General features: G+C 31.1%; 1 long non-coding RNA gene across 1 annotated transcript; it reads left to right on the top strand.

Annotated features, from left to right (window-relative positions):
* Nucleotides 1-755: 755 nt before the first annotated feature.
* LOC140440931 (uncharacterized) lies at nucleotides 756-4,609 on the top strand. Its single transcript, XR_011950954.1, has 2 exons — nucleotides 756-1,028; nucleotides 4,378-4,609. It is a non-coding gene; the product is annotated as an uncharacterized lncRNA (long non-coding RNA).
* The last annotated feature ends 5,373 nt before the right edge of the window (nucleotides 4,610-9,982 follow it).

The following is a 9,982-nucleotide window of genomic DNA, read 5'->3' on the forward strand; positions in this document are numbered from 1 at the left end:
TCATCCATACTCACGTTGAACAATAGGGGACTCAGGGAATCTCCTTGTCTTATCCCATTGCCAGCTTCAATAGGGTTGGTAAGTTCTTCTTCTACTTTTACTTTTGTTGTGTTGTTTTGTAGATATTTTCAATCGTTTTGATTATTCTTTGCGTACAGTAAGTGGATAACGTCTTTTAATTTGACCCGGTCAAATGCCTTCTTACGGTCCACGAAATATAGATAAGCCGGTTTGTTGTATTCTAATGATTTCTCTTGCACTTGCCCCATTGTAAATATAGCGTCGGTGCATGATCTTCCCGACCTAAAACCTTGTTGTTCTTCTGCTACTGTTATATTTTTATTCAGTTTACTTGTTATTACTTTGGTTGTTAATTTTAGTGTTGTGTATAATTAATTCCTCTGTTTTTTCCGGGTCCGATTACGTATAAATATAAATAATAAAAAATGCAAATGCTTGGCGGAATACAAAAAGCAAGTCTGTACTAGTCTAACCGTCCTGCTGCGGCATGCATATTATCTATACACAGGCGTAGTGTTACATATTTTAATCAGGCGCCGCGTGTATAGATTACATTTACACGTTGAATTGTCCTAATCGTAATGAATATTAATTTTTTTACTATTAACATGTTCCACAAATATATTCTTAATACATTTTTACGGCGTCATGGACCCAACCGCAAAATATCGTTCTGCGCTTAATGTGTTAATACCCACCAAATTTATTACAGCTATACCTTTTGCTTATAACAATGTAAAGTTAAAAAATTTTATTTTTAGAATGGTATGTAGGTAAAAATAATTATTTTTTTATTAATTTGGATTTTAATTTCTTGATAGTGTGGGCACGGGAATAATAATTGTTTTTGTAATACATAAAAGCAGCCTGACTGATTTATATATTTGTACTATGTGTTACAAAAGTTATTAACGTCAGCAGTATGAAATCAATCGTAATATTTCCTTTTCTAATTTTTGTCACTGTACAGATCCAGTGTGCACCGGATATACTTAATTATTTTCCTGGTAAGTAACCTCTGTATATTTGGTTTTTGTTATTTCTGTATTGTGTAAACATAACACATTGTTATTATTTTTATTGGGAATAAATAGGAAATTTGGTATCATTTACAAATAAGAAATCTGTTGTCGTTTATAATTAAAGAATATTTAAGAATGGACCGAATGGAACAGAACAACATAGAATAAGATCCTATAACATGCTCAAGAAATAATACGAGGAAAACAAAAGTACCATACATAAACCCAGACCAATCAAGACCTTTTAATGTTACAATGAATAAACAATAGAAAATTTTAAATATAGTCCTGAAAGAAACAAATGGTAAAAAGAGAAAATGGAAAAAAAGCCAAATAAGCGGCGTTAATTATATTAAATAAAACTACTTGAGTCCCAAATTCATTGAAGTCAATAACATATCAAGGATACATAAGTTATGTTTTAGTATCATGGGATTTTTTCCTGGTATTTTCTTCATGATTTACTATCGGATCACGAACAGGAGAATTTTACTTTAAAAAGACAACCACATGGCATGTGGTTGTCTTTTTAAAGGCAAATCATATGCTGTAATTTTTCTGACGGGACTAATAGTTTTTCCGCAGGCAAAACTATTTTTAAAATATAATTGCTTTATTATACAATTACAAAAAATCGAAAAAGATCAGACAATTTTCATATAAAGCTATAATGTTCCTTCCTTTAAGTTTACGAACAGACTGAAAAATATCTAGTTAAAAATGCAATGGTAAAATGATAATGATAATGAAAATACCTTTTGGTATTGGTCAGATACCAATTTTTAATCCATGTTATTTTTTTTTTAAATGTGTAAACATGAAATTTAAATGTAAAATGTAATGTTTAAAGTTTAATAAAGTGCTTATTGAAAATGGCAAATTTGCAGAAACGTTTAAGCAAAATTAAAATAGTTTTATTTACATCAGACCGACAAACTCAGGAAATAAAAAAGTTTCTATTTATATATATATACATATATTTATATATATATATATACATATATACATATATACATATATATATATATATATATATATATATATATATATATACATATATATATATGTAATCGATAAAGACCATATTATGGATTTTGATAACATTAAAATTTTATGTAGTGAAAGTAATAAATTTAAAAGGACTTTTTTGGAAATGGTTTGTATTAGCAAAAATGATAATAGTTTAAACAAAAGATCTGAAATTCAAAATTTAAGCAAAATTTATAATTATATTCTTTCTTTATGATTTATATATAAAACTTGTAAAATGTCATATTTAATTCTCCATATATCTGTCACATTCTTTCAGACATCTATCAACGGTGAATAAATCTTCTTCTTTTTGTTACTAAACAAAAAAGAATGTTTAAACGAAATTTTACTTTTCACAATATAATTGTCAAAAATAAAAATTTTATATTGGCATTTATGACATTGAGGCTATTTGTAATTGGTTGCTATTTGAACTTATTTATAAATTCAATTATTTTTATATTAAAAAAATGTTTTCAAAATTAAAAAAAATTTCGGAGAAACATTTATTAGATTAAAACATTTTTTTATTAAATATTTTGAAGATGTAAGCAGTGATTTTTACTTACCAAACTAATTTTTATTTGGTAAGTTAACAAAAAACTGTTTTTTCTTTTTAGTTCAACCTTGTAAGTATTTTGTCTTTTTTAGCTCTTGATAATAATTGTAAACACAATTGAAAGCTCGAGAATAAAAAAATAGTTAACCAATAGCCCTATTATTGACTCCAACCCATCCAAAACAGTTATAAATATTTATATATATATATATATATATATATATATATATATATATATATATATATATATATATATATATATATATATATATATATATATATATATATATTTTTTTTGGTTTTTGTGATTTTGTGGTAATTGGAAATTATTAATGAAAGAACTAAAATCAAATGAATCTTTAATGTAAAAATTGTTGTTTAAATTATAAGCATTAGTTAAGATGTCAGTGAGGAGCTGTGCTATTGGCCCATTAGGAGGGCATAAAGATGAAACAATTGGTCTCATAGATAAAGTTGGTTTATGTATTTTTGGCAGAGCATAAAACCGTAGAGCAATAGAATTATAAATTTTGAGCTCTTTTGCTTTTTTATTATCAATAAATTTCTTTATGTTTAATTTAGATACTAGACAATTTGCTTTTTGTTGCAAAGTACAAACAGGACTCCTTCTAAGTTTAGTGTAATACTTAGTATCATTTAAGAGTTCTCCAGTTTTTTGTAGATAATCCTCTTTGTACATTACAACAGTTACGTTACCTTTATCGCTTTTAACAATATAAATTTCAGGATGGTTTTTAAGAAAAAGTTTAGTTTGCATATAGTATTTATTTAAAAAATGATCTTTGACTTCTTTATGCAAAAAGTTTGTAATAACGTTTGTACATTTAGATCTAACAACATCCTTTTGACTATCATTAAGTGGTCTGATTATTGATTCAATATCAGAAAGTAAATTAGGAACTCTAATATCAGATTTGGAAGGACATAAAGAAAATTTAGGTCCTAATGCTAAAAATTTTTTAATTTCAAAAGGAAATTGAATAGATGTTAGATTTTTAAACCATTTTTCTTGAAATTTTATCTTATCAAAAGCTTCTATTTTTAATGTATTGAACTTATTAATTTGTATTTTTTTGATTTTATGAAATTCTGTGTTGTATTTAATTCTTTGTCTACGATTAAATTCATTAAATGTGTGGAAATTTAAGATATTGTAAGCCTTGGTACGTAACTCATGTAATTTTCTTTCAAAAAAGTTTATAGTTATATAAAAGTTTAGTTATATCAGCAAAAGCGATTTTATCTTTTTTCTTATTCTTATATATATATATATATATATATATATATATATATATATATATATATATATATATATATATATGTATATATTGATAAAATGTAAAATAAGAATCTGTCTGTCTTAAGGCAATAAATTATATTTAATAGTTTCTTGACGTATGAGAGGCCGAATATAAACACGTGCGTTTGTTGACAGTTGGAAATTTGCTGAACAAATGTACTTTAGCTATATTTTTTATAATACTTCGGCTAGATTTCTCCAGATATCATTAGGATTTAATTTCATATACTAGATAATTTTTATTTAAAAGTACCTTAATTTTTTATTCGAGTATAAGAGAACATAAATTTTAAAAATAATTTTGAAATATAATTACCTAGTTTAAATTGAAAGAGTTCAAATTAAAATAATATTTACGCTTAGCTAACTACACTACTAGGTACATACCATGATAACGATAATAAGATTATAACTTGTTTTAGGTACAGGAAATTGTGGTGAACACACAGAATTGCATGAGTGTGAATATTGTTGTGATGAACCAACGTGCGAAATAAGGTCACCACCTACATGTGGTTGTCCTAAAATATGTTTCAAGCGTTGTTTGTGTCAAGAAGGATATATAAGAGAGTCGAAAAATGGGAGCTGTATACCGAGAGAAAGTTGTTGAAAACTATATATTAAATATTTACTGCAATTAAACTTTAAAACACATGTTAATTTGTTTCAATGATACCAGTTGGTTAAAATAAATTTTTATTTTTAATAAAGCACTTTGGGCGTTTGTTGTTAACAAGCAATCCAAATAAATTTCATGGTGTGGAAAAACAAACAGGAAGTTTTTCTTAACCACTAAGGATACTTGGTAATAGAGTTTACATAACCTAGAGTTCGTATAAACGCAAACCTGTATAATGAAACCAGTGGCGTACCTGGGGGCCCCGTATCAAAGTTTGTCGCGGAGCCCGTTTACACGACTGATATAGAATGGTGCTAAAAAATGTTCCCTTTTCCTGCCTTTTGTTTAGCAAATTTATTTATTAAAGCGTCCATAGCTAAAGAAGATTTAAATTTCTCTAGATTTTCGGTTTCTATAGACAATAACGACAAGTTTGATAGTCGTTCCTTTTCCATAAAAGTCCTGAGGTAGTTTTTAATTAATTTTAAAAAACTTATTTCAGCTACAGCAGTGTTTACCAGAAGGGTTAAAAACGGAAAACGTGCGGGTATTACCTCCGAAAAAACGGATGCAAATTTATTATAATTTAGGGACAAATCAAGGGATAGATTTCCCGGTAAGTCTATCTAAGGATGTGACAGTTTTCCAGGCGGAAATAACTGCAATCCGTCACTGCGTGGAAGAAATAGAAAGGCAGGAAAGAACGTTCTGTTCAGTTGCCATCTTCACAGATAGTCAGGCAGCGCTTAAGGCACTCAATTCTGTAGAGGTCAATTCTAAGCTAGAATGGGATTGCGTGTGTGCCCTAAATAAACTAGGAGACCGTAGCAAGGTTACGGTAGCCTGGGTACCGGGGCACGAGGGTCATAAGGGCAATGAAAAAGCAGATGAAATGGCCAAACGAGGCTCATCATTGCCATTCATTGGACCGGAACCCTTCTGCGGAGTTGCTAAATCAGTAACAAGAACGGCTACAAGGAAGTGGGTAGCTCGCAAATCTCTGGAATGGTGGAGGAATTCACCAGGACAAAGACAGGCGAAACAGTTCATTACAGAACATTCGCTAAAATTTACGGCAGACCTAATAAGCAAAGACAGGAAAACAGTCAAGGTCATAGTAGGTCTTCTAACAGGGCACTGTAAGCTGAATAGGCACTTGAAGCTGATGGGATTATCAGATGATGACCTGTGCAGATTCTGTCACCTAAAAGAAGAAACAGCAGAGCATATTTTATGTCAGTGTGACAGTCTGGCAAATGTGCGGTTATTTGCATAACGAGAAGAAAATCCACCGGCAAATAGCTACATGGAAGGTACAGTCTCGAAGTTACTAGACTTTATAAAAAGGCTCAGGCTAGAGAATGTTATCTAGGACTAGAGGACCACAATAGATCTGAAAAGGTCGCAGTGGAATAGGCCGAAAGGCCACCTCTTTTAATCTAATCTAATCTATTATAATTTATCATTATTAATAATTCTGTAAGAATAAATGAAATATCTTAATCGTATTTAGCAGTCAGTCTTTCGACTTGCTTTTTTTATGATGTTTTATAATGCTCTTATTTTCTGATACCTCATCAAAAAATCGCCTTGTTGTTGTCTTTACTTACTGTTGGAAAACCAACTAATTTTTTACTACTCAAATTTAACCTAACGCCACCTCTGTAGTGTGAATATTAAATATCTATTAGCTAAAAGAAAACCAGACGATAGTCAGCGTATTTGACACCTCTTCTGCCCGCACACCTCTCGTCCCTTTGCCCCATCTAGTAATATAAAAAGTCAGTCTCATTAAGTTTGTCAATCAATTAAGTCGCAAAAGAACTCTCTCTCTCTCTCTCACTCGTGCCACACAACAAGGGCAAATAAGTTATAATAGTAGTTAGTAGTTTAGTGATAAGTGTTTAAGTTGTTGTTTAGCGTTAACGTAAAGATTGTGGAAGCAAATAAACGGCTAAGAAAAGTGTTGCGTATAATTTTCACCCCCACAAGAGGCATACAACGAATCAGCTACCTATTCTAACAAAATCCTGTAACAAAAACTAGACAGGTCGCTACGAGGGTTTTGGTGCGCTACGGGGGCACGGTGGAATTAACCCCATCGTTTCCCTTGACTTACTTTGTGTCTTTTATTTTTACAAAAAGTTTTTGCTTAAAGTTTGTTTAGCAGTAAATGGTTCACTTCAATTAGTACCGACTATGAACATCCTGGGTTAACCGATAATAGTATAAAAGGCCCGGTTTAAGGTAAAATTTAAATAAGTTTCCTGATAAAAAAATATTTATTTATAATGTTGATTTAATTGCGCACAATCCAATCTCATTATAATTACATTAATACAGATAAGGCTTATATTGACGAAACTGTACTGATAAGAGAGTTTTTCGAATTCGATGGTAGTGAGCGACGGGACTGCTAATCACCTTTTAAGTGGTTTAAGGTAAAAATTTTTATTTCAAATCCTTAGTAAAAGGTATATAATAAAATACCCAAACGGGCTATATCAGAAATACATTATAGAACGTTTTCGGAATGTAAATTCCATCATCAGTGTAACAAGTTATACATGCTATGAGCCACTAAAATATATGGGTGAAAACCCTTTAAATGTTATTAATTTATAGATATGTTACATTATATGTTATTATAAATTAGGATGTTTAAGTTACCGTTGGAATTGGTAACATGGCAACGTATCCTACATCGGTTACGTAACCGGTACGTAACCGGTAATGTATTTGTGATATAGCGCGTTTGAGTATTTTATTATATACCTTTTACTAAGGATTTGAAATAAATTTTTTGTGATACATGGTATATAGCCAGCTACAGGAACTTAGTTTCCTAGTGGATTTTGGTTTTCAGGTATTTATATAATAAGTTTATGGAACTGAGCAGCAACCAGTTTGTAAATACGAGTTCTTGATTAAATTTATTTGTAGTTATGTATCACGGGAAGTGTTAAGTAGTATTACTCATGTGGCATCCGTCGGATAATAATAATGGCGCTTCTTCTAGTATTCCGGTGAAGAAGAAACATCTATCTGTAGATGCAACGCAAATTGTAGAAACTATATACCGTACCTTACTTAAAAGAGGACTTCACATAACTTCCGCGAGCGAAATATGCGATTTGACGAAAATACCTCCGATCACAGTAAAAATAATAACATCAAATCCTATAGAAACAAGAAAAAAAAACGTAAAGATTCCAGTTCCACCAAATGTATGGACAAAGCCGGTAAGGACTTGATACGTCGAAAAGTCTATGCCATGTACCAAGAGCAACGCATACCTACCTTAAGAGCTTTAAAGTAACGGCTCAATGTTGACGAAACTCAAATAAGCTGTAGCCTTACCAGCTTATGGAAAATTTTGTTAGGTATGGGCTTTCGATATCGTATAATTGACAAAAGACACTTAATTATGGAATCTCACAGATTACAAAAATGCCGTTATCAGTATATAACTTTGATAAGAAAATTCCGTTCTGAAAATCATCCTATAATTTACCACGACGAGACATGGTTTGACACACATTCAATGCGATCTAAAGGATTTGCCGATTCCTCCGGTAAATGTAAGACAAAAGCTCCGTCAAATAAAGGGAAAAGAATAACGATTTTACATGCTGGATCAGAAAATGGTTGGGTTCCAAATGCTCTGTGGCTTTCTGTAAAGAACATTAAACATTCTGCATCGACTGCCATGAAGATACAACGGCAGAACTGAGCAACAAAGAATGGTTCAAAAATAATATTATGCCCACCATTCCCCAGAATATCGTGATAGTAATGGACAATGCAAGCTATCACAGTCGCCAATTAAGTAAGGCTCCAAACTCGAATAATACTAAATTGGAAATTCAAAATTACATGAAGATGAATGATATGATTTTGAAAAATGTTACACCAAACAAGAGCTTTTGGAAGTTTTAAAGGCATTTTCTCTGAAAAAGTATATGTAGTGATAAATTGGCAAATGAAATGGGACATACAGTGCTGCGGCTTACGGCCTATTATTGTATGTTTAATCCCATAGAACACATGTGGCACGAATTGTGAAGTCAAACGTGGGGTCACAAAATATTTCTATAACGTTAAGTAGCACTGTTGTAGAGTTAATAAGAAAATGTTCAATGATATTCTTTTAAGTAGTTGGAGGAATTCAGTCCGACACGTAATAAGTAAAGAAAATTCATATGTTCATGTAGATCGTAATATAATTGAACCGATCATAATTAATTCGAAACTTGATTTTAACATCAAGAAAACAAAGTACATGGCCATTAAACAAGATATTTAAGAGCCACGATCTACCCTTAAAAACGAAAATCTGTTTATTTAGATGCTACGTGTTTACAGTACTGCTCTATAGGGTTGAATCATGGACACTAACCGAGGCATCCATGGGAAAACTCGAGGCGTTTGAGATGTGGTGTTATAGATGGATACTGAGTATCTCCGGGGTGGACCGAATAAGAAACATTGAGGTTCTACGTCGGATGGATAAAACATTGAAATTATATCCACAGTGAAACAGCGCAAGCTAGAATATCTTGGACATATAATGCGAAACGATCATAGATATAACCTGCTGCAACTTATATTACAAAGGAAGGTCTACGAAAAGAGGGGACCAAGAAAAAGAAGAATATCTTTGCTCCAGAACTTAAGAAAATGGTTTTCCTTGACCACTTCAGGACTATTTCGAGCTGCGGCCAATAAAGATAGACTTGTCATGCTAGTAGCCAACATCCGTAAGTAACGGATAGGCATCACAAGAAGAATAATAATAAGAAGAATAAATAAGGTTCTTTTTAGAACCACAAATTATTATTAATGTTTGTTTTTCTGTAATCTTAGCAATTAAAATATATTAAATTTATTTTAAAACTTATTTGAAAACATTAATTTCGGGTATATAAGGCAAAGCAATATATTTTACACCCGATTTTTGTTTTTGTCGTCGTAATTATTGTAAATTTTGTGGATCCTTTGCTTTATTATAGGAGTACCGTCTAGTCAGTGTTAATTGTCAAAAGACCAACTCTGTCTCTTTCGTTTGCTTATCGCTCCGGGCCAGTCAATCAATGGGCCAAGTCAGATAAATTTAATAATATTTACGAGCGCACTAATTGAAGTCAACCATTTTCTGCTAAACAACTTTACCACTTTTTTGCTAGACTTGTAGACTCGTTTATCAAATCACGGATTGAAGTTTGATTTCTTGTATCTTTCTGTTTATTTAAAAGATTATTAATCTTATTACCTTTGTTTTAAACCATTTGTATAACTTCCTCCTCTCTGTGACCTAGTGCTGTTGTGTCTTATATAAATCAATTCCTTGATACGTCTCTAGGCGAGAAAAGTGTGTCCCATTCTCCTAATATCGATGTAATCTTTTA

This window comes from Diabrotica undecimpunctata, chromosome 1, assembly GCF_040954645.1.
Source record: "Diabrotica undecimpunctata isolate CICGRU chromosome 1, icDiaUnde3, whole genome shotgun sequence".
Taxonomy (NCBI): Eukaryota; Metazoa; Arthropoda; class Insecta; order Coleoptera; family Chrysomelidae; genus Diabrotica; species Diabrotica undecimpunctata.